Genomic DNA, 22,160 nt, shown 5'->3' with positions numbered 1-22,160 from the left:
GGTCATTGACTGTTCTTTGGTTAGCGAAGCGGACAATGGTGGTGTTTTTATGTCGTTACTAACAGATTTTGAGTAAGAGAGAACGTAAAAGAAAATTACCGATAAATTTTGTAAAGGAGGGGTCAGCAGGAGCAGGAGCTGCAACAGCGAGAAATGCTGACGTCAGAAAGGCCGCGCTGGGATTGGCTAGTCAGTAAGAAACGTATACGCTGCTGATTGGTGCATTAGTGTGAGTCACGTTGAGATTGGAGAATTACAGAGTGACGTAGTTCTTCTTTCTTGAGTTTTAAGCAGCAATCTATGAGGCTCCGCCCCTCACCCCCTTCCAAATTCTCTGGGTCAAGTAGGAGGGCATTTTTGTCCAATGAGGTACAGGGCAACACCCCATGGTATGACCACTTACTCCAAAGGGTGGCTCTTGTTCCTCCCAGAGAGCGTAATTTCTCCAAATATTGTATTGCTGATTTTCCAACAGGGAGAGAAGAGCTGTCTAAACACACCTCCAGGATAACTAATCTCCATAGTCTCTCCCCTGTGCATCCTCTCATTACGTCCTTAATCCTACCATCTGACTGGGTTCAAAGAGGACAGGTGTATGAAACTGGTTTCTTCTGCCTGTCTCCTGCTTCCATTGAAGAATGTTGTGTATGACCTCTCCATCCTGCTCTGCCATTCCTATATAGCAGAACCCTGCCATCCCAGAAGCGCTGGCTAACCCCAGGGTCTCTTTCTTAACTCATCAAAGGAACCTGGCTAATCTACTTAACTCTGACTAAGGACAGACCACTGGAAGGCTGAATTTTGGCTTACAGACAAGAAAGTCTTATAGCTTCTTGTCTGTACACTTTAGGAAAACTTCAACAATACCATATTGTTGAAGTTATCAATGCCATCTGAATAAGTCTTTGAATGGCATTTTTATGATTCTCCTAGCGGGAATTATTAGTTTAATAACTTCTTGCCATGTTAACCTATGTTGTACAGGATTTGCAATGCGACAAATGACTTGGGCCATTTTTCCAAAACCAGGGCTTATAAAAACATATTTTTTAAGGACCCTGCTTATATCTACAGACCCCCACCCCAGGAACACTTAGGAGAAACTTTAGGGGTTCTGAATATGTACAATTATTGAAGATCCTCACTCCACATTGCTCCTAGCACACAAGTCAGTTTTGTGAAGCACTTTATCACAATGTGGGGAGTAAAATGTGCCATTTCACTAAACCCAGGGCATATAAAACTCATTTTATAAAGGTCCTCCTTATAAATATCTGACCCCCCCCCCCCCACCCCTGGGACACCTAGGGGAGGCTTTGGGGGTACCTAATATGCCCAAACATTGTAGTGTATCAATTTGTAGGTGGCCCAAATGACAAAGCTAGTTTGGGCTCAATTTGCATTTTAAAAGCAGTCCTGCAACCCAAGGCTGCTTTTAAACTGACCTCAGGCTTCAGCAGTAACAAGACGACCCGGCTACAAAAGCTTTTATATCGTCCTTCTTCGCTTAGATAACTGCTGAATTTCAGAGGCTTTTTGTTTATTAAAGTTTTTTAATTTTTACCTTCTTTATCAGATAGAGAAATAAAAGAAGAGTCAGAAAATTCACAGGCTGCTGAAGCATTACATAAAGGATATTGGCTATCAGTTGAAGAGATTTGAGTGAGAAAAGCCTATTGAGTTCAGAGGTTCTATAACATAGGAGGATTATTTAAGTATATCTTCCAGCATCTCTTGGTATGATATTGAGGGACACACATGCTCTTATAAACTAGAAAAAGTGGGCTGGTGTATGGAATTAACACTCTAAGGATACAGAACAAACTAATTTATTTTACTGTGAAGAGAAAGGATAGTTGACTATAGGTCCTGAAGAAGGTGATTGTCTGTTTATCCCACTGAAACGTGTGTTGACCGTTATATGAGCGCTGTATGAAAAACAACGAAATAAGAATACAAATAGTGGTCTCACTGTATGGTTCTTAAGAAGACTACTTGGAAAGCATAAATGTTTATTTTGGTGTGCATTTGTATGATTCTGGGTGTTTGGTGTGAATGTGAGAAAGTAGTGGGGTTTGTAATGACTGAATATGAGCTTTTCAGCTATATGATGAAATAATGAGGTGTATTGTGATGTAGAGAAATTTGACATTGGCATGTTTTATGTTGTATAAAAAAGTAAAAAATAAATGTATGTAATGAAATAAAAATATTTTGTGATGATTTTGTTGGGTCAGTGTCTTTGGAAGATTAACTACGGGAAGAATTACACAGCTATGCAGAAATTTCTTAGTAGTACATTATGTCTTTTAACAATTGGACCACAGATCCCTAATCCTTTGTGTCAGACAATGAATAGGCCCGCCCTCCCTGCCATGTAAGCCAGCTGTCAAAGTGACTCAATTTCATCAAAGTGCTTGCAAAGTTGCACAGTATTGTACTAAACAACATAATTGTAGTAAAGTAATTGAACACATTAGTCATTCCCTGAGACCAAGGTTCGAGCGCTTTGAATATTTATCCTATTGCAAAACACTTCTTATAAGAATCACCGAAATATACAGGGCACATCATATTTTTCCTGACATGACCCTCCCCCCGAGTTCCAATTGAAATGGGGCAGATTATCCTAGAGAAATCCTAAAAGATTTGTGAGTTCCCTTATAATCTAAAAAGCACTAAACATTTAAAAATGATCTTCTTTTATAAGGCATACATATGCATTTCTTTCCTAAAGCACTTTGCAAAATAAATCCCTCTTTAAAATGAAGTGCTACATTTTTCGGACAGAAAAGTGGTTCGTATTTGGTAAATCACTGCGGATCCTGCCCGGACTCTTTATACTGCATAGTGGTTTAAGAGTTTGATGAAAGGTGATGTTTATATTGGACAGATTACATTTGAAACAACTAGATTTTTGACAAAACTATCAGCAGAGGGCACCAAGCAGTTGCTTTTATATTTTCATACAAAGTAGTTGAAAAAATAGCTGCATTTCAATGGAATTCAAATCATAATACAGCTCTTTCTGGACGCTTCCCCGAGACAAAAACAAAATGTTCATTAAAATTTATCACTGTCTGCCCGAAACTATTTAATACGTTTCAAATTTACATTTTGTAGTGAACGCCTGTGTTTTTCTTACTCTCAAATTAGCGATAAATTGAAAAAGGCATAAATTGTGTGTGAATTTGTTCGGTGCTGTTAATTTGGAATATTCTGCTCTAACATCTACTTTTCCTTCTGATTCAATGATTTATTTTAGGTTTGTGCATTTAGTTTGTATAAGGAGGTTTGCTGTCAACCACTTTATTTGTACACGTGGTTTTCTGGTAGTAAAAAGAAGAAATAAGGTTAACATTCTGCACTTATAAACAGTGTAAGCAATTATCCTTTGTCATAATTGTGCGAGTTCCCTGCACATTATTTTGGTGTTGCTGGTTCACCTGAAGGGGCTGTATTTCGCAGGTTTTACCGTGCAGTCTGTGGCACTATTTCTTTTTCTTTTTCTTTTCTTTATATGCTGACTGGCTATTGACTCTGTGCCAAGAATATCATAACGGGCTGAACATGCTGTCGATAAAGACATGTGTGCAGTGGCAGTGGGCATGGCTCGTGGGTGGCGGTCGGGCGCAGGGGTTAGCTGGGGTGTCACTGGGGGGTCGGAATTTAAAAAAGAACAATTTGACCCAGTGCTCAGCCAGGGTCTGGAGGACTGGGCATGTTCTCCATGCAGGCTGTAATGCAGCCTGCATGGAGAATGGGGAAAGTCTGCATGACTAGTTTGGGTGGCTAAGAGGGCAGACCAGTCATTGCGCACTTGGAAGTGAGGAAACCACTCCTCTCCTGCTCTGAGAGCAGAGCAGCCCCGCTCACCCACCAGCCACAATGCAGCAGGACACGAAGCATTAAATTATAATAACTTTAAGTTATTATCATTTTGTTTCTCACTGCTTAAAAGCCATAGAGCAACCCTCCTAACCCATAGCGGAGGAGCCGCCCCTTTTGCTGTCCTTTTTTTTATTGAGGTATGCCCCGGTTACTTATCAGATAATCTTCATTACTTTGAGTCAAGTCTCTCTTGCCACAATAATCACACAGTGAGCCTTAGCTCCTCTACAGAACCCTCCAATTAAATGTTAGTTATCCAGCCTTCCCCATCCCTCTCTAACATGGCCGACGTCCCTCATCTCTGACTTCATAATAAAAGGAGACTCGACCCATCCCATCCCACCCCATTTCCTATTCCTTTCCGAAGCCCATCTATACATGAAGCTGAGAAAACAAAAATGAGAAGGGAGGGAATGGACACCAGATGTGGCGAGGAAGACTTGACTCAGAGTAATGAAGATTAAGGGTAAATAATGGGGCATTTACTTCTTGTCAGTCTTCCTCGCCAAAATATCATGCAGTGAGCTGATATCAAAGAGAAATTCGGCATCATGTCCAAAATAATGTATATCAGAAATGAATCTGACTGTCACATACAAATTTTTAAATCAAATCCAACCATGACATACAATAAGTAGTATACACAGTTCCTCAAAATGGAAGTCAACAGCTAATGCTTGCGTTCAATACTGCCGAAGCAAAATCCACACCTGCCATTACCCCCAACACTACCCGATAATGGTCTGTAAAAATGTGGATTGTATCCCATGTGGCCGCATTGTAAATGTCTCCAATAGAAATTTCTTTAAAGGAAGCCGAAGACACCAAAATATTCTGTGGAGACCTCCCTTGCACACAGTTCTTTACCACTGTCCCCTGAACATCATAATCAAGCAAGGAATCCTGCTTAATCCACCTACTCAATGTAGAGTTGGAAGGCATAAGACAACTTTTAACCGAACCCCAAGTCACAAATAAGTTGTCAGCCTTCTAAAATCTCACCTTCCGCTCCAGAAACAACAACTCAGCCTACTTCACATCCAAAAGATGTAAGCCTGCTTCCTCCTCCATCCGAGCTTGAGGATAGAAAGCAGTAAGTACCACCTGTTGGATACAATTTGTGAAAGATGGGACCTTGGGTAAAAACTTGGGATCTGATCTTAAAACAAACTAATATTGGTAAAACCTCCAAGAAAGGTGGGATCTTAGAAAATACCCCAACTCTCCAATTCTCCTTGCCGATACAATTGCCACAAGAAAAGACCTCCTTCAGGGTTAAGAATTCAAGTTCAACTTCTGCCATTAGCTCAAACGGTGGTCCTTGAAGTGCCCTGAACAACAAGTGAAGACCCCACACCAGGTACGCCATCCTAGGACGCTACAGAACGAAACTATGCCTCATCCCAGAAACCAACATATCTAAATGATCCAAATGTAGGTTCTTGAAAGCCTGCATCCATCTACTCCTCCTCTTTTGGGGTTGCAATCAAAGCAGCACAAGCTTCTGCCCAGGCCCTCAGCACCTTTTGCAGCTCCAAACTCCTGGTGGAGCTCTTTGCAGAAAGCTCAATTTGCTTGCTGAAATCCTTGACCTGGGCCACAGTGTAATTCTCCTTGTTGGCCAGTTCAAAGTCTATTTTGCAGGTGCAGATGTAGAACTAGAGACATAATTGCAGGAAAAGATTAAAAATGCAAATCAGGGAGAATTGAAAAGAGTTTGAATTTGTCTGTGGTAGGGATTGGCAGTGTGCGCCAAATTACAGTATGCCAATGCACAAACACAAGTCCTATACTCATCCCTGATCACCAATGTTATAAATTGGGTTTCTGGTTGGCAGAGGTGTGCACCCTGTCCAAGCAGGAACCACAGTCCTTGTCAGGGTAAGTCAGATACACACCCTAAATTAACCTGTGCTCACCCTCTGGTAGCTTAGCTCAGAGTAGGCAGGCTTAATTTAGGAGGCAATGTACAAATGATTTGTGCAACAGTAAAACAGTGAAAACACCACACAAAAATATGCCACACCTGTTTAGAAAAATAGATCTTAATTTATTGAACAACACAAGATCAAAACGACAAACATACAATAAGTATAGCTGGAGTTATGAACTTTTAAAGAACAAATTGAAATGCAGTGCATTAAAGCATATAGGGCCATATGTAGGTAATTTCTATTTACCGATTCCTAAATACCGAATTTTACCGATTCGGTATTTAAGAATCGGTAAAGAGAATGTAGGTGAAAAATAGGTAAATTTTACCGATTCGGTAATATTCGTTATTACCGATTCGGTATTTACCGAATCGGTAATAAGGCATACCATCCCATTCATTCCTATAGGCCTGGAGGCCCATAGGAATGAATGGGAAGCCATTCACTATTACCGATTCGGTAAATACCGAATCGGTAATAGGGGGAGCATATTCAAAGGTGGCAGGGTGTCACATTGACACCCTGTTGCACCCCTGAATTTTGCATGTGTGCACATGTGGCGCACATACATGCCCTAAGGGCATGTATGTCTGCCACATGGCACTTTTAAAAAAGCACAAAATTGCTTTTGAAAAGGTATTCAGTATTTACCATCAACTTGTAGTTGGTGGTAAATAACGAATCCTTAAAACAAAAATGCACTCACTTGAGTGCTCCCTACATAGGATTTAAGGATTCGGTAATTTACCGATTCGGTATTTTAACGATTTCTTAAAATACCCATTCGGTAAATTACCGAATCCTTAAAACCTGCCTCCTACATTAGAAAGGGCTAAATACCAGTCGGTAACAGGAAAATTACCGATTTTCGGCCGTTACCGACCGGTATTTAGCTATCTACATATGGCCCATAGTGCCAAATGAGGCTAATTGATTGTGCTAGACTAGGTAAAATCCAAAAGATCAGTCTTACTGCAATGGAGCGCGAATTGGATGAAGGGACCAGTCTTGGCCACTGAAACAGTATCTTGGTTTGCAGTTGCATTGAGGGTGAGATGTGAGGAGCTAAGGAGGTGATATGCTGGCATTGATCCTGTAGATGTAGTCGATGCGTCAGCTCCAAGCCATGCAAAGTCAAAGATGCATCGGGAGTGAAGGTGATGCACCATGCTGTCAGTGAAGTGATGTCCTTGATGCTTTGGCATCGATAAAGATGCACCCTTTCCAAGTGGAGCAAAGACTGTGATATGTATATTTTTGCAGCTGCATCACTTAAAACCCACTTCCAAGGATCCAGGAATTGATTAGAACTACTTGGCAGGGCAAGACTCTCAGTTGGCGAGGAGATGCATTGATTCTGCTAGTTCCACAGAGGCTGGCAAAACACATTACGCACACTGTCACAAGTCCAGGACTGAGGTGGCACCACTTGGTAGGGTAGACTCACAGATGGCAAAATCCAGGTGAAGTCACAGGTGAGATGGAAGTCTTTTATGTCCCTGAGGCTTCTAACAGGAGGCAAGCCAAAAATCCCTTGGAGTCACTTAGGTTCTGGGTTAGAGAGATGCAGGTCCGGTACTTCTCACTCCCAGGCAAGAAGGGCAGCAGGTCAGCACAGCAGAGCAGGAGTTCATTAGAGTCCGGCAGAGTGATACTCCTTTCAGAGGTAAGCATTCCTTCTTCCTGGCAGAGTATCCATAGATCCAGAAGTGTACTGAGTTGGTGGTGACAGGGATCCAGTTGTGCCTTTGAAGTAGGAGAGACTTCTAATAGAGGCATTGAAGTTCACAGAGCCCCTTCCCTTCCTGTCCTGGCTTTGGAGTCAATACAGGGGGGTATGTATCCCTTTGTGTGAGGGCAGGACAAAGCCTATTCAGGTGTAAGTGTCAGCTCCTCCCTCCCGCCCATCAGGATGTGGAAGGGCACCAGTCACACCTAAGCTCCCTTTGTGTGTGGCTGTGAACAGGGAATGCACAAAGCCCAGCTGCCACCCACCCCCAAAAATATTTATAAATATTATTTTGTGATTATGTATAGATCCAAGATTCCGTGCGGGAGACATTGTTTCTTGTCTTGAAGAAGGTGGTGTTTTAGCAGTGATATCTACCGAAATGCATCGACGCAACAGTGTGAAGGCGTACTGTAGATTGTAAAGACATTTTCTGATTTTTTATTGTTTAAGCTCTCTGTGCAATAACTACATGTTGAAATATTGATCTTGATCTAATGTACTTGCCTTAATTTTTTATGAGAAACCATTTTTTTTGCAGGTTCTCCCTATGATCATGTTTTTGTATTAAATGTCAGTAAGATTTTAACTTATTTTTTAGACTGTATGATAATTCATGATATTGGAACATATGTTTGGTTAATTTGAATAAAATTATATTATAATTGTGAGCACTTGGCCTTCGATGGTGGTGGTGTTTTGTTCTGGTGATATATTTGCTGTGATGAGTGTCTTTGCCGTGTTGTATTAAGCTGCCCAAAGGGTATCCTTTTCTGACAAGGGTCTGCTTTTAAAACACACTGCACCCTGCCCTTGAGCTCTCCAGGGCCAACCATAAGAGTGGCGTATATGTATTAAAAAATATGGTTTGGGCCTGGCAAGAAGGTTAACTTGCCAGGCTGGCATTCCAATTTAACACTGCACACAGAATGCTCTGAAATAGCAGGCCTAAGACATGTTTAAAGAGCTACTGACATGGGTGGCACAATCAGTGCTGCAGGTCCACTAGCAAAACACACAAGATGATGGATGGAATGTTGCACATTGGCAAAACATTCACCCCCAGTCACAGATCTGGGTTTAATCCATCGTTATTTTGCTCACCACGCCACCCCAGTTCAGGCATGGCCATATGCAAATCAGTCTTCACCCTGTGCCTCATGGGAACAGTCCAGCCCGAACTGCCAAGCCATGTCTTCCCTGGACCAGAATCAAGCATCCTAGGACCGGTTTCAGGGTTTCACCCCTCTTCAGCCAGGATAGCTTGAGTCCAGTGGCGTAGTGAGCCCACGTCTGGGCATACCCTTCCCACATAGGGCGAACAGCAAAACACACAAGATGATGGGCGGAATGTTGCACATTGGCAAAACATTCCCCCCCAGTCACAGATCTGGGTTTAATCCATCGTTATTTTGCTCACCACGCCACCCCAGTTAAGCATTTAATTTACCGGCCTTGGGAACATGTAGTGCACTTTACTAGTGTCTTATACGTAAATTAAATTTGCCAATTGTGGATAAGCCAATGTTACATGTTTAAAGCAGAGAGCACATGCCCCTTAGCACTGGCTAGCAGTGGTAAAGTACCCAGAGTCCTAAAGCCAGCAAAAACAATGTTAGCAAAACAGGAGGTCAGAAGGCAAAAAGGTCAGGGGAAACAGGGCCAAGGATGCAAGGCCTAACACATATGATAAGCATAACTCTGGCTGTCAGTTGCTGAAGTTTATTTATGATTGTGTCCATTGGATAGTGACCACTTCAAAGCATCACATTCAGAATAAATTACAAAATGTGTTTTTCTGAAATAAATGATGTTATGTCTGTATCCAGGTCTATCAGAAAAACATTGTTATAAAATACTCTATAGGTTGCATGGCTGCCATTATAGTACATGTTGATGAATCTTAATGTATTTTAGGCAATCTTTCTTTAGTGGGATGCTATTTGCCTTTCAATAGATCAACCTTGTTCATTTTTTGGTTTTATGGAAATAATTCTCTACTGGTGTTATAGAATAACCTTTAGTAAAGAACCCATTCGCTGATGCTCTTGCTTATGCTTTAAATGTTGCTTCTTTACTGTATTATATTCTGTCACTCAGGTGATCTCGATAAAGATTGTCTGATATATGTCTCTTAGGTTACCATTATGACGTAGGTAATACAATCTTTACTGCAGTAATTTTCCAAATTAATCTTAGTCCGATATTCAATATAGATTTCACAATCAAACATCCTTTGCAAACGTTACTGTGTTTCAATTATTAGCCTGACATTAATATTTTTCTAATTAAGATTTTGGAGATACAATTTAGTTCTTTTACATTACGCTTCCAAATTAGAAATATGTCATCTATACAATGTCCCCAATACATCAAATTTTAATATGAATCATACAAGATATAAATCCAAGGCTGTGCACATTCATACCAGCCCAAAAAATAGACAGGCATAGGAGGGTGTCAACCGTGAATGTTATCTCCGTGTGTTTGATCAGTACACATTTGTCACATTTAGTCACATTACCGTATGTTTTGTGTGATTGATTGAGGCTGTGCTGAGGAATGAAATATTTTAAATCAAGCATCATACATGTGCATATACTTGAAACATGCATCGTATCAGTATGGAGACATCTTGCAAAGGAATGCCTTAAATGCGTTGAAGAAATTCTTCAGTGTCCTTGATATACTACACCTGTGGGTGATAAATAAAGGTGGATTATTTCAGACATTTTCTCTTTCAAAGCCCTCATAATAACGGGCTGGCATGTCGGAATTTTTGTCTGTTACTTTGGTTTTATGCAAAAAGTATATTAATGGCAGCACCACATTTTGATTTGTTGGATAATAAAATACGTCTCTTGAAACTGACCATATTAAACCAGTGCTTTTACGATTTTTATAAATTCTTACCAGGTTATTTATATCATTCTATACTAGCCAATTAAAATGTTCTTTGTTTCAGACAACTGTGCACGTACCTCGTAGTCGTAGTTAGTAAAAGTCATAACAGTAATATTTCCCTTATGTCTGCATTTCCTGTAATGATATTTCAGCCTGCAAATTTCTCAAAGTTACTAATCCTCTTTATTGAAGTCTTTATTTCTCCTACCCATAGGGAAAAAATGCAACTTTTTCATGATTGCTTTGTACAGAAAGTGCTCAAAAAGGTAATGGAATTTTAATTCTAAGTCGTTGGGGCAAAGTGAAGTTCGGTTCCTATTCAGAAGACACACAACTGCTGTTCTCGTTCCAAGATCACTCAGAAGTGTCCTCTCTCAAATGTAATGACTGCCAAAAAGACATTGTTAAATGAATGGATGCAAACTTTTTAAAATGGAAAACAGATAAAACAGAGGTTATTTTTTTCATCGAAAAGGCCCCTCTCTCGCTAGCCTCTGGTGGTCAGATATGTGGGGATCTTTTTTGACTCTGATCTTTCCTTTGCCTCCCAGATCAGGCAGATCACTTTAATCTGCTTCCTGAAGCTCAGATCAGTCAGGAAGTTGATACCCCTGCTTCTAGTTGAGACCCAGAAAACAGTAATCCAGGGTTGTGTGACATCTTGTCTGGATTACGCGAACAGCCTGCATTTGGGCCTACCAATTTATCTGATCAATAGGCTTCAGATTATACAGAATGTGGCTGCTAGGCTGATCCAGCGGGTCCATTTCTGTCAGGATGTTTTGCCCCACATGAAGCAACTTCATTGGCTTCCTGTAGCAAAAAGGATCAAGTTCAAGTCTCTGACCCTGACATTCAGAGCTCTTGCAGACAAAGTTCCTTGATACCTGAGAAACAGACTCTGTCTGTACCAACAGGAGAGATCACTGAGATTAAACCACCTCTGACTGATGACCATTCCCAAAGTCCATCAGGGTGATAGATCAGTATTGACCTCAAAACTTTGGATCAACCTCTGTATAGCCGAGTCCGAGCACCACTGCAGGAAAGAATAAAATATTTGGCTTTTTGATCAAATTTAGATCTGACAGTCTGGTCCTGTTCTCAGTACCCACTTTGAGCGCAGGGACACTACCCCTGAAGCAGCTGAATGCTGTAAAAATTCCAAGGACTGATTGATTGATTTCGAAAAACACTCTCAATAGGGCTGCATTCACATTGAAATCTGTGCTAAAATTTTAAATTGTCCTCATCCAAACTTAATATAGTTTGCATGACTTTCACTTCATGTGTAGTCAAAACTCATTTTTCTTCCTGTATGACCATTTTGTTTGCGTGTCTGGTAGTAGAAAAAACTGTTAATAGTTTAGCTTGTGAATAGATCTGTAACTGTTGATCTTCAACTCGAAAAAATTTGCTTCTTCAGGGCAGCAAATGAAAGTCCTTTGTTCAATACATTAGTTACTCAATTAAGAATCCCCCATTATGGTCAAACGTGTTGTTTTACCTGGTCTCACTCTGTTATTCCATATACTTTTTAACCCCCTGCCCTGTTCGATGTACTTTGCCAATGTTCTTGCCCGGGGGGAGGGGTTTGGGGATGTTGTTTTCAATGTGACAGTCTGCTTTCCATTTTTCTCACTTTCTCAAGTTCCTGTGAAAAATACATTTTTCTCATACTGTTTCCCAATTCTGCTTACGTATATGATGTTGTGTTGCTCCGTGTACTTTTTACTTCACTCTCTACCGAAATGAGAACTTAGTGACTAACAGTGACATGATAATTCCATTGTACTTGTATAAATTCAGGAGTGATTGGCAGTTCTCAACCTATCGATTGTTTCCTATGCCAGTAGTATTTTCAGATCAGGAACCACGTTTTGAAACAGATAATCTTTAAGAAATGTGTTTGACCCGGGGCAAGCTGCTAAGTTTTTTTGGGAATGGAGAACATGGCGGCAGACGGCTGATCTGCCGTGGTGCTCCGTGAGTCAGGCTCCCGTTTGCCCTATCTGAGCCCCTGATGGCGCACACCGGTGCGGTTTTTTGCCTCTGCTTTGCTCCTTGAGTTCTCGGTTTTCTCTTTTTGGGGTGTTTTGGCATTGTGGCGTTTTTGGAGCCTCTCCGGCATCTCGAGATGTAGCAGGTTGCAAGGTTGGAGGCTGACGCCCGTGCGGTGGGAACTCTTTCCTCCTCTCGACCTGGGTCTGTTCTCCCTTTCCATGACACGTACCTTCGGCGGCAGTGGTCCTGCCGGTGGCGTCCTCGGTATTCCTGGAGGTGCGGTGGATGTCGCTGTTTGCCTAGGCATTCTCGTTTCCACCAGAAATCCACTGGTCCGGTGGTCGTGGTCTTCGGCCGCCCAGGAGCTGCGGCGCGGCAGGAGAGCACGCAGTTTGTTGCGTGCTGTATGCACTGAGGATGACATCATTCGGCATTTGTGAGTGACTGCTCAGGATACAGTGGTGAATACAGAGGAAGACACAACGGAAACGAACGGGCGTAGCGGCAGCGACAAGAAGGCACAGGAGTCAGACTCAGAACTACCTTCCTGTGGGGTATCAAATGACTCAGAAGGTTTGCACTTTCAATACCATCAAGTACCCAGAGGTAAGGGGAGAGGTGGGAGAGGTGGGAAAAGTGGCCGAAGAAGAGGTAAGGCGCTGGCTAGACTACATACGAGGGAGCTTGTCCCTAGTTCCAACTCATTCAGCGCCACCACTTCGCCCCAAAGAGGTAAGAGAGCCTCTTCCTATCTATCTACTGAGGTGAAATCTAAGGGAACCAGAGGGAAAGCAACATGTAATTTTACTGCAGGAGCTGAAGCTGCATCTAAATTTACACCATCTCTTCGCTCGTATTTTAAAGTTGTCCCACAGGTTCTGCACCTTGTCAAATCACAGGCAATGACCGCACCAAAGGACTCTGTTCCAGCGATTTTTCCTACCTTAACCCCATCTCTTGTAGTCCCCCCTCCTTTAGATGTCTCGCCCGCCCTTTGGCTCTTGGGGATTCCGGGGTGACCATGGGGGAGCTTGCACCAGTAGTCCCAGCTGCCTCAGTAGTCACAGTAGTCTCAGTAGCCCCCCCACTTACAAGTATACCCACGATTGGAGTCTCTCTCGGTGAGGAGGGTGGCGACTGGGCAATACCTGTTACTCCTGATGTGAGGAGTGACACAGCAGAAACTAGGGAGGGGGCCCTTAGTAACCCTGCTTCCCGTAGTCCTGATCACACGGGCCAGGGTTTTTGGTGGGCTAGTGTATTGGAGTTACCCATGGAGTTACCCATGGAAGTGCATGTGCCTGTGTCTTCTACTTTATCTTGTGACAGAGAAGAATTATCGGCAAATATCTTGGCAGCTTCTTTGTTTGCGATGCTTACTACTTTGTCTCGGGACATAAAAAGGGGGTTCGAGCAATCCTCAGCTATGCAGACGGAGATCTGGGATTATTGCCAGTCATTAGATAACAAGATTGATGGGCTGGCAACAAGGACAGGAGTCTTGGAAGAAAAGCTAGCTACAATGGCGGCACATCTAGATAAAGCAGAAGAGGACATTATCAAACTTAAAAGAGAGAACCAGGCCCTGTTAGACAGGATGGAGATTTTGGAAATCAATGCAAGAAGAAGGAACATTCGTATCCTTAATATCCCAGAGGGATCTGAGGGCTCTGATGTTAAGCAGTTTGTTGTCTCGCTGAAAGAAGCATTATGCTTGGATCAATCTCTGGAGCAGCTAGCTACTGATATTCAGAGGGTTCATAGGGAACCCTTTAGACAGAACCCCCAAAGGCCAAAACGACGTAAAATCCTTGTTAACTTTCATACGTACACCCTTAAAGAGCAGATCCTCAATGTGGCTCTTAAACAGAAGTCCCTACCTGGTAAGGGGTTTACTTTCCTTATCAGGTCTGACCTATCTAGGGTCACGCTGGAGAAGCAATGGGAGTTCGGGGGGCGGCTGGAGGCCTTCAGGAAGCTGGGTGCTTCAGCTCAATTGGTGTTCCCGGCTTCGCTGAGGGTCATGTATAATAACAAGATGGTAAACATTAGGTCAGTTCAAGTTGCTGATGAATTCCTTCTGGACATAGGTAACAAGTCATCTGGTAAATAATAGTTCTTAATTCTCTTGGTCTCTTACAGCTGTCGTGGTCGCTTGTAGGTACTGTAGTATATTAGAATCTATTATTCCAGTAAATGATAATGGGGGAAGGGAAGAAGGGAAGGAAAAGAAAGAAGGAAGAGAAGGGAAAAAAAAAGAGAACTTTATAAAAGGTGAATGGAAAAAAAAGAAAAAAAAAACAAACACTAAGGATTGCAAATGTAGTCATTTTTGCAAAAAAAAAAAGGAAAAGGAGAGAAATAATTGAGTTTTTTTTATTTTATTTACCTACATAATATATATGTTATCACTTATTCTATTTCCCAAGCCTTGGGTTTCGGGCGGGAAGTATCGGGAGCCTGAGGTAGGGGTGCCATCTACTGGACTTGATCCGGTTAGATACACCACGTGTTCTCCACGGGGGGGGGGGAAGGGTGGAAGGGCGGGAGGGGGGATTCAAGGGCAAAATTTATAAAATTTCTCATCAGCCAACTCTCTTATATTTTTTTACTCATCATCATCACTGATCTTTATTTCGACTTCGTGAAGTCATAAAAGAGATACAGTACAAATAAGTCCAGGACTAACACAGTAATTAACATTGTTTACAAAGGAAAAATTACATCGTCTAAAAAATATTGTCCAGGAATAAGTACTTCATGTAATACAAATAAAATTTCTTTTTGTCAGAAAAGTTCTTCTAATATTCCACACAGCAGCTAAATACTTGCTGACAGCAAATACAGTTAGCGGGGATAGATCTGATTTCAGCAATCGATAGGCATCAAGATGGTGCCTAAAACCCCAATTTCTGCAAACGGGAATAATCCACTTTTTGGCCTCCCGATTACTTGGTCCGATCATTTCATAGTTACTTTTGAACTTAAGCCTGCTAGGAGGGTACCTTTGGGATCAAAATATAAGAAGGAAATTACGACCAGGGCCTGGGGCAAAGCTGATGTTGAACACTTAAAATCCTCCCTCATAGAATCAATGCCTACAGTTTCAACTGACCCTGAAGCAGCAACGCGTTCGTATAACAATTGGTTAAATGATGCGTGTCTTCAGGTAGCCCTCCCCAGAAAATGGGTACCAAAAAGGGCCTTACTCACTGCCCCTTGGTATTCAGAAGAGCTTAGGAAAAACAAATTACTATGTAAACGGGCCGAACGATTCTGGCGAAAAAACTATGCTACGGGTGATAAAATTGAGTTTAAATCAGCGATTGCGAATTATAAACAATCCCTCCTGGCAGCTAAGAAAGAATACTTTTCGTCACAAATTACAAAAGCTAAATCAGACACTAAGGAGATTTTTAAAACAGTCATTAAATTATCAAACCCCAGGACGCCTATGGCTCTGACTGCCCCTGGCTTTTGTAACACTGTTGCTGCTTTCTTTAAATCGAAAGTGGAAATCATCTTTTCCTCTTTGTCAGATCTAGTTGATAAAAATCAAAATGATTTTACTACCAAAACCCATCCTCCTTCGGCTAGTACCCTGGATCATTTCCTTCCTATGAACCTAGAAGACACTACGAAACTCATGAACAATATTAAATCAGGGGCTCCTAGCGATCCCTGTCCTACATGGATTATCAAGCAGTTTGCTGACATAACCTGTAGGGTTTTAACCCCACTGTTTAATAATGTATTTCTTACCGGAATCTTTCCCAGTTCCTGGAAAAAAGCTTCAGTGCTTCCCTTACTAAAAAAACAATCCTTGGACCCTAAAGATCCTATCAACTACCGTCCTATTTCCAGACTTCCCCTACCAGCCAAAATGCTTGAAAAAGCCATTAACAAGCAACTCACTGATTTTCTTTTGCTGAATAACTCTTTGAATCACTCTCAATATGGCTTTAGAGCCTATCATAGCACTGAGCTGGCACTTCTCAAATCCACCGAGGAGATTAGAGAGGTGATGGACAAAGGAGGAAACGCTATGTTGATCCTTTTAGACCTATCCGCGGCCTTTGATACCGTGCATCATAAGGTACTGCTCAATCGGTTGTCAGAGATCGGGATAGGAGGACAATCATGGAAGTTGCTTGTTTCCTTCTTGAAGGATAGACGACAATGAGTTGAACTTAATGGAGACACCTCAGAACCTTTCTCTCTGCCATGCGGGGTGCCACAGGGCTCCTCTCTAAGCCCCACGCTTTTTAATATTTATGTAGCACCCCTGGCTGGCATCATTAGATCATTTGGGTTCCAGCTCACCTCCTACGCAGATGACACGCAAATTGTGCTGTCTGTGAAGGAGGGAGCTGAAAAGGAAACAGGAGAACGTTTCTCAGACTGTATGATGTCCATTTCTAGGTGGATGTCGGCCAATTGCCTTAAGCTGAACTCAGCTAAGACAGAAGTGGTTAGGTTTGGAAGTAATCCCCGTATGTGGACACCTGATTGGTGGCCTGACTCGCTCGGCCTCTGTCCCACACCCTGTAGGACAGCCAAAAACCTGGGAGTGGTGATTGATGAGAAACTCAACATGGGGGACCAGGTGAGCAAGGTCACCTCAGGATGCTCCATGGTACTCAGATTGATTAGAAAAATTAGGTTATACCTTTCTGAGGGATGTCTTCGTACGGTGGTGACTGCACTCATATTATCACGTCTCGACTATTGTAACAGTCTTTATGTCAATATGCAGTTACAACACCAAAACAGATTGCAGGTTATTCAAAACGCCGCCGTCCGACTTCTGACTCAGACACCTAGGTTTGTGTCAGTCAAAGAAGATTTGAAGAGACTGCACTGGCTCCCTATTCATTTGAGAGCTCGGTTCAAAGCCTCATGTATAGTGTTTAAAGCCCTGAACGGGACTAGTCCCGAGTTTCTCAAAAACAAATTTTCCTGGTACACTCCTGGTAGACTACTTAGATCTACCGGAGCAAAGCTAGTGAAAATACCTTGCATCAAAAAGGTAAACTGGGGAGGAAGGAGTTTTGTTCACTGTGCGTCAAAAATTTGGAATGAACTCCCTTTTATGTTGAGAAATGCATCTGACTTCAGCATTTTTAGGAAAAATCTCAAGACCTGGTTCTTTTCTCAGTTCTAATTTTCTTCACTTTACGCAGGCTTTCAGTGCTTAGCGCCAGGACACCGAAAGGTAATCGTGCGCTCTACAAACACTAATAACATAACATAACTTTTTCCTCGATTTCGCATAGGATGGACAGAAGAACAATAAATGAGTTTCATTCTCCAGCTCTTCAGTGCAAGCCGGACAATTTTTAGGAGTAGGTGGGTGCCAGCTACTAGTAAGGGCTCTGATAGGCAATGCATTATGTCTCCATTGGAGAAATAATTTCCTGAGACCTATGGGGTTAATGTCATCCAGGACTGTCTCCAACTTATAATAGTCCTTCATTTTTAGGAAGGTAGTAGACATTAACCCTAGTGAATCATTTGCTAAAGAAGCAGTCAAATTGCGATCATAGTACAGAGAGACCAAGTCTTTGCGGGATATCGTACTACAGGCCTCTAGTGGATTAATCCACAGGGCCGATAGACCCAAGCCAAATAATTAATTCTCTATGTATGTTAACCATGGAATTTTTCGCAAAGCTGTATGCTGGTAGAGTTAAAAAAATTCACTCCGGTAACACGAAAGTTCGGGGGTTACCCAAAGTTGCCTCCAGAAAGTTAGGGGCTTCACAGCTAGTTCCTCCTTTACTGATCTTAATCCCAGATCAAGCCTAAGGGGGAGAAGTGGTGAGCTCGATGGTAGAGCAGCCAAGTTCCGTAGGAACTTTTTTTCTGTGGTAACAATTTCGGGGGCGCAGTTATTGCCCCACAATTCTCCACCATATGTTACAGCCCCACGCGCCTGCATTTTGTAGATTTCAAGTGGCGAACCAGTGGGATGAGTCAAAGATTTATTCCATAGATTTAAGATACCCCCCACCTTTTGTGTTAATTTTAGATTTGATTTTATCTGGTGATGAGACCATGTCAGATTTTCATTCAGAGTCAGTCCCAGATACTCGAAGGTGTGAACTCTCTCCAGGCTGATACCGTGAATAACCGGGTTGGGGCGGGTTGACCGGGGGGGTTAAATATCATAAATTTTGTTTTAGCTGTGTTGATCTCTAGGCCCCGATCAGCACAAAAAGAGACAAATCCATCCAAGACTCGTTGGACGCCCATGGGAGTCTTGGCGAGTAACAGGGTATCATCAGCAAACATAAAACCTGAGATTCCCGTACCTGCTAGTCTTGGAGCGTCTCTGTTTGGCACCTGGTTCAGGTGAGAGATAAGTCCATTTACATAGAGGCAAAACAGGGTCGGTGCAAAGACACAACCCTGCCTTACCCCCCTTTCAACGGAAAAACTAGATGATAAGCCTCCATCACTCCCACATCTGACCTTTGCAAAATTATTAGTATGGAGACGCACTATAATCTGCAAAAGAGGTACTGGGATGCCTAATTCTCGCAACACAGACCAAAGTTTCGTGCGAGGGACCAAATCGAAGGCCGCACGCAGATCAACGAAGACTGTATAGAGGGAACCCCCCTCCACCTTGACTGTCTTCCAGAAGAGCATACTCAACCTAAAGATCTGATCGATTGTTGAGACGCTCTTTCTGAAGCCCGCCTGATAGTGACTCAGAATCTCAGATTCCTCCATCCAGTCCAAAAGACGGTCGAGGATTAGCCTTGAAAAGAGTTTCTGAGCAACATCTATCAAACTGAGAGGCCTATAGTTACTAGGGAGCAGAGGCGACCCCTTTTTAAAAATAGGGACAACCTCTGCGCCCAGCCAAGTGTAGGGAACCGGCATGCCCCCGGCAATTGCATTAAATATTTTTGTAAGGTAAGGTGCCCAAACTCTGGGTTCGTGTTTATACAAATCTCCAGGAACCCCGTCCAACCCAGGTGCTTTTCCCACGGGAAGCGTAGATATGGCGCAATGAACCTCACTTAGGGCAAAGTTAACCTGCTCTAGACCAGCGGCATCGCACAGAACAGACTCAGACATAGTGGAGTCAGGACAGGGATAATCCCCGCTATAAAGACTACTGAAATGTTCTTCCCAAATTTCAGGGGCAATATTTGGTTTGACTGCTACTTCAGGCTCTGCTCTGCCAGTAGACACGGTCAGCCAAAATGTCCGCGAGTCTCTAGCCTGAAGAGCAGATGTTAACCTATCCCAGTTTTCTGTAGCCCACTCAAGTTTGGCGTGATGTATTATATTCCGGTAGATTCGTCTATTATGTTGGATAACAGCCCTGCTAGCTTTCTTTTTTAGTGCATCCAACAAGTCACTCTTGGCCGAACTGCATGCCCTGTTATACCATTGGGACCGTCTGCAAGTCCTGTTCGTTGAGGGAACAATTGGGTTAAATATATCAGCTAGGCTGGTGAATAATTCTTTGTTAACTTCAACCAGTTTTCCGTAAAAATCAGGGGAAGAGTACTGCTCCATAAGGGTGAGAACATCATTCAATGCTGGGCCTACCCTAGCGTATACTTGTGAAAGTTCCCCTTGGTTTGTAGCCAATTTAGCCCATTTGACTCTACGTTTATTATTAGTCAAAATAGCTCTGTTCGGTACCAAAGATTTAGATGATGGTAAGGAGTCACCCGGACACAGACCTAATAAAGAGACGTCCAATATCAGGGGATTATGATGACTCTCCCCCCTTGGCAACACCACAAAATCACATACTCTGTTCCACTCCTTACACTGGACGAAAATATAGTCTAGTCTAGCCTCCCTTCCCAGCTTGTTATACGTAGGCCTTGAGGGGTTGTCCGAGATTGTTCGGCCATTACAGGCCCTAATCGAGTGGGCCATTGTTAGTGAGGTAATTTGAACTGCCAGGGGGGCCCAGGACCTAACCATTGAGCCAACTACCCGAGGGATATGCCATATTTCATCTTCCTCATGGTTTATTTGGTCGACCAGTCCCTGTAGAGGTTCAAAATGGGAATTAAAATCACCAGCTATAACAAGCATTGTACTCTCGGGGATCTTATTTAGAACATTTGATAAAACGTCAATGACCCCAGATTCCATACATAAATTCACAGGTCTGGAATACACATTGATCACCGCAAGCTTAATGCCTGTCCGCCAATTCAATAACAGGCAAAGAACATCCTCAGACCCAGTTTCTAGAATCGTAACAGTACAACCCAAGTGGGTAGCAACCCAGATGGTTAAACCTCCTGAAGGACGACCTCTGCCTCCCCACGTGGCCGGAATAGAAAAAGAAGCGAACCCCGTGCGGTGATATTCCTGCCTTGCCCATGTTTCTTGAAAACAGCATATATGGTGGAGGTCTATAAAAGAACCCCAAACAGGGCAGATGAGCTTATTGGCAAGTCCAGCTATATTCCATGAAAGAATTTTACGTATAGCTAGAGAATTTGCAGTAGCATCAGATTTTTTATGCGTAAGGGGTTCACTAGAATTCATCAGAACGGTTGGGAGAGTATCAGGTAGGACGAAAGAGGGAAACTGAGGGTCAGGAGAATACTCAGCCTCAGTGCGGGGGTTGGAAGTACTGTCCTCTTGGCTCAGTCAGTCAACCTCTTCAAGACAAGCATACCTATTGGTACACAAGTAATCACCTCTAATTGGCACATCGGAGCGAATGTGCCTCTGTCTTCCTCTAAATGAACTGGATCCAACCCTAGTCCAATTTTCAGCATTCTCGGGCTGGGTCAGGATATTTGTTGGAGGGTAGAAGAAAGACAGTGGGAGAGATTTAATAGATGTAGCTCCATTATCGCCTAGCCAATTACAAATGTATGATGCGATCTGAGGGTTACTGAAGTTTACCAGAATATAACCCCCCTTTATTTTCTTATTGGTACTTCCTACCCATGGAACCCTTCTAACCATTATGACCTCTGAAGTAATATTTGGGGGAAGAGGCCTATATGTATTTAACCAACTGGTCACTTTATTTTTGAGAGAAGCATAACTTTCTGAAGCAGAATTGGCCAGCTCTGGAACGCCACTTAAGATTATAACATAGGGCGATGCTTCAGGGGGAAAGTTAATTACATCTTTCCATCTTGTACTGGCCACTTCTCTGTGTATATATTCACCAGACTTCCTGGAGGATCCCTCAGCTTCTGTTTGGTTTAGTTTGGCTACTCGAATGGGACTCTTTGATGGAATGGATAGTTGGCTTGGAGCAGGTAAAGATATGAGAGTGGTAGGAAGAGAAGAGTTAGGTATAGCTGGTAGTGATCTAGGTGGAATAGATTGAGTTCTAGCAGGGAGGTTTGTTGTGGCTATAGGTTTTGAAGGAAAAGGGAGTTGGGTGTCACCTATGTTTAACTCGGGTACATTATAAGTTTTACCACTGCTCCTGAGGGGATTAGCTGTATCTGCTATAATCCTTTATATTTCTCTTAGCCTTGCATCGATAGTATCAAACCTAGCCATCAAGGGGTTAAAGAATCCCCTAAGAACAATATTTAAGATATTTGTAAGATGAACATTCCCCCCTTCACACCCATCTCCCAAATTTGAAACAGGCAGCAGGGGCTCAGATTGAGGAGAATTTATCACTGGGGATATGTTTGTTGTCACCCTAGTATCTGTAGCTGGACTAATAACCATTTTGGGTA

The sequence above is a fragment of the Triturus cristatus genome, chromosome 8 (genome assembly GCF_964204655.1).
Source record: "Triturus cristatus chromosome 8, aTriCri1.1, whole genome shotgun sequence".
Lineage (NCBI taxonomy): Eukaryota > Metazoa > Chordata > Amphibia > Caudata > Salamandridae > Triturus > Triturus cristatus.
This window is presented reverse-complemented; position numbering follows the sequence as displayed.